Source organism: Panicum hallii, chromosome 3 (assembly GCF_002211085.1).
Source record: "Panicum hallii strain FIL2 chromosome 3, PHallii_v3.1, whole genome shotgun sequence".
NCBI lineage: Eukaryota > Viridiplantae > Streptophyta > Magnoliopsida > Poales > Poaceae > Panicum > Panicum hallii.
In genome coordinates this window covers 27844342-27848548 of record NC_038044.1, presented here as the reverse complement: position 1 = coordinate 27848548, position 4207 = coordinate 27844342, and the positions used below count along the sequence as shown (strand labels likewise).

Genomic DNA, 4207 nt, shown 5'->3' with positions numbered 1-4207 from the left:
GTGATTGGTTTAAACATATCCAAATGCTGGATGATCAAGATTGGTTAATTGTTGGTGATTTCAATTTGATGAGGAACCCTACAGATAGAAACAGGCCGGGAGGGGACATCTCTGAAATGCTAATGTTTAATGAATCCATCAGTGCTCTTGGTTTAGAGGAAACTAGAAAACAGCGCGGCGTTGCCGCGCCTTTAGCAAAATATACTTGCAAATATACTATATATTTCAAATGTTGTATATATTCTTTTCAAAATATACCTGCATATATATATAGATCGTCGGAGAAACATCATAATATCATCGGTCACAAGTCCAAAGATCATAACAGTATTAGATAATTAACAAAAGCAGTTGTTGCACATCAGTGCTTCTCATGTCTTATCATGTAGCTATGCACATGCATATAGACATCAAAAGAGTGGTATTGTTGGCGCACAACAACAAAAGACATACCATATGGTTAAACTACTAGTCAAAAGGCCTGCTATAGCTACTTTCTTGAATTATATCAGACTTCAATTTTTGCTTTTTTTTCTTGTGAGCGCATCCTTTTGGTTTTGTTATCTTCTCAAGGATCTTCATTATTATTGTTGATTTCCTGATAAACAGAGTTCTATAAGTTATATAGTAATTATAAGATATTGATTATTGATACAACAATAATAGTGTACGTATTACCTGCTTATGATTGTCTAGCTCTCCAAAGCTTCTTTTGTTTGAGCTCTGAGCTTCTTCCCAAATGCTGAAGTGCAGACAAATAAATAGTGAAATGTGTGGAGTTAAGAATTATTCAGAAAAGCGGAGCACATAACGCAGTACCGTTACAGGTGTGCATATATACAGATGTATATAATTCAATTATTAAATTTTGCACAATAGAAAAATAATTACTAATCCATATACTATTAAGGAAAATCCTTGAACCTTGTAATATGAGTAGGCAAATTAAATTCTATGTGCGATTTTAAGTCCAGGCAGCTGGTCAATGGTTTCAAGATGGTTTAGAGGCTATGGAGTTGGAGATACAACAACACTAAACAATGAGGTGATAGCTAATCTACAAAATATGTGATAGGGCAAATTGATTTAGTAGGAACACATGCAACAGTATTCAGTTTATATTTTCCCCAATTATATTGTAAAGTTGTTGTGCCCATATTGTGATCTGAAAAATCAGTTAAAAGAGGCTTAAATTTATGCTTCAGAATTATAAGTGCTGAGGCTAAGCCAAGCACCACTACTGAGTTTTATCAGTCAAAGGAGTTGGGGATACAGCAACACTAAACAATGAGGTGATAGCTAATCAACAAAATATGTGACAGGGCAAATTGATTTAGTAGGAACACATGCAACAGTGTTCAGTTCATATTTTCCCAAATTATATTCTAAAGTTGTTGTGCTCATATTGTGATCTAAAAAATCAGTTCAAAGAGGCCTCAATTCATGCTTCTAAACTATAAGTGCTGAGGCTAAGCCAAGCACCACTACTGAGTTTTATCAGTCAAATATAATAGTCATTGAGAGAACTGCAAGCAAGATGCAGGACATATTGAATAAAAGGAATATATATAAATCATACCCAAATGGTTCAATCTCCATATCTTGAGTTTCTCCAGCGTTTTCTACCTGTGAATAGTCTGTGAGCTATGTTAGAAAAAAAATAATGATTTAGTTCAGGAAAAGTTTATATTTTGTGGAGAATGAACGTCATATGCTTATCTTGTTACACTATAACTAAATGTGTAAGAATATTACATACTCGTTCTTTTGTGTCTTTAGAAGTAATTGGAATCAGCAATGGTAAATCCTTGAATTCTGTGATAAAAGAGGAGGAGGATTCTGCTAAGGCACCTTCATTTGAGCTGGTAAATGATATAATAGGCTCCTTTCCAAATCTTTCTTTTATCATAAGCACTTCAAAGGATGGATCAGCAACGTTAACACTTTTTTTTTATAGCACTCTTACAATGAAAGTAAATTTGTAGCCTATCCAAGCTAATATCTCTGGTGGTATCTTCTTTGGTTTATATTGCTTAATAAGAGTCGATGCACTTTTTCCTATAAGCTCCATTCTTTTTTCTCAAAGAACATAAATTCTAGCTTATAGGTGTGATCACTTGCAATAAATGGTATTTTGTACCTGAATTAAAAAATATAATATTTTATTAGATCTGATCACAAACAAAAAGTTAGTAAGAATAAACTGGTAATGAAGGTCCATTTGAAATAAATTTATGTAATATATAACCTATGGATAGCAGTGCAAGAATAATTATTCGCTGTATCATAAACTTACTTCCATTCAAATTGTGTAGATGGACATCCTTCCTTTGCGCATTCATAATTATTTTCTTTTTGAATCATCCTTGAGTTGCAGATCTTGCAAGCTCTATAACACCATGTTTGGTTTTCTGTGATTCCAATAATAGTAGCTGTGCACTGATATCTTTGTCCCTGTATCAAAGTGTAAGAGAACTGAAGTATTTTTATTTATGCAATATTTAACTTTGTTTGAATAAATTTTTTTGTCAATTAAAACATTACCATGTCAAGGAAAGGGTCTACATGCTTGAGCTCTTGTAGGGTTCTGTCTTCAAATTTTTGTGCTGCATCGGCATCAATTTGGAGATACGTCTTTTGGACAGGTATAGAATCACTTGGCAAACTATCAACATTTTACAGAATTTCAGCTACTATTTATGGCTAAATAAAAATAAATATATATTTTTTGTATCTTACCTTTTCTGAAAAACCTTGATTTCGGCAATGTCATTTTCGTTGATGTACCAACGACATGCTGAAGTTCCACTCAGAAATGGATAGTGACCTTTGTAGAGCTTCACTAAGGTTCCTACAAATATTGCAATAACATGATGATGTTGACCCACATGTATAACTTGCTCTCCGTCAAATTCCAAAGCTCTTTTCCCTGATACTGACAACTCAATCGTATTGCCCCTTGCAAAATATGAAAATGTATGTTATAATGGGCAAAATATTTTTGTATACTATTGTAAATATACAGTATAGAGAGAGTACTTAAGATTTTCTAAGAGTATAACTCTTCTCATTTGCTGATCTCCTGAAGCTGTAGTAACCTTTGTTGCATTTGTGACTGCTCTGATCTTGGCAATAACATCTGTAGGATATATATATATATATATATAAAAGAAAAATTATACCAGATATAAAATTAGTGTAATTTTAGTAATGATGATAAAAATAATGATTTAAAAGGGTAGAAAGTATATACCTATAAAACGATCGGTCTTGTTCTTGTATTGCTCCAGCTTATCCAATGGAATTAGTGAGAAAGTATATTTAGGGAAACCTGGAACTTCATCTTTATCTTCAACCACAACCGTCCTTTTGTTGAGCTTGACCATGTAGGGATTGTCAACAACTCTATATGCTAATTTAGCTGGTTCAATTGTTATTTTAGACATGTAAACAATTTTTCTTTCTTGTAGGTGTGGTTTTAAATCAGCAATAGCCTCCGGTGGAATCTCTGCATAGATTGAACTTCCCTATGTATGAATATAAAAATATTATTAGATGATTCATAAATAAATAATAGATATGAAGATAAATATTAAAAGTAAAACAGTAAATAATCACCTAATTTAATATAAAAATTAACTAAGAAGGTGGGAAGTCTAAAATAGTTAGTAGAACATGGATGTAGTTTGAAAATTTTGAGAGATTTGTAAAATATATTAGTGATAAATCATTGCGGTATATCAACTAGAATATGTAAATGTAAAATATATTAGTGATAAGGAACCTTTTGATCTATGAGAACAAGATCAAGATGTTTGATGTCGATTTGTTCATTCGTGCCTCTAAACTCCCACATTCTTGATATTCGCACATGTAAACCATAATTTAGCCTTCCTGGACGCAGTTGTGATACTGGAGTAATTTCCATCTGCAATAATAATATAATGAAAGATGTCACTAAAATATAGAAAAGAGATTAAGTTATATTTCATCATTCGAGTGCTGATAGTTCTAAATTGTGATTAACAATTAAAACAGGTCTTGATAGAGGGCATGATCTATTATGTGAACATTACAGCTAGGTAAACATATGCATTGTAAAGGAAGTATAACAGAGGAGTAGTAGAAGTTGATACCCATATAGCGAGATGAAAATTTCAATTATTATGAAATAAGTATAAGTCAAGTACTAATTTCACAATTATTA

At 32.2% G+C, this 4207-nt stretch overlaps 1 pseudogene; it reads right to left on the bottom strand.

Moving 5' to 3' along the window:
- Window positions 1–425: 425 nt before the first annotated feature.
- LOC112887030 lies at window positions 426–3865 on the bottom strand (annotated as a pseudogene).
- Window positions 3866–4207: the final 342 nt, after the last annotated feature.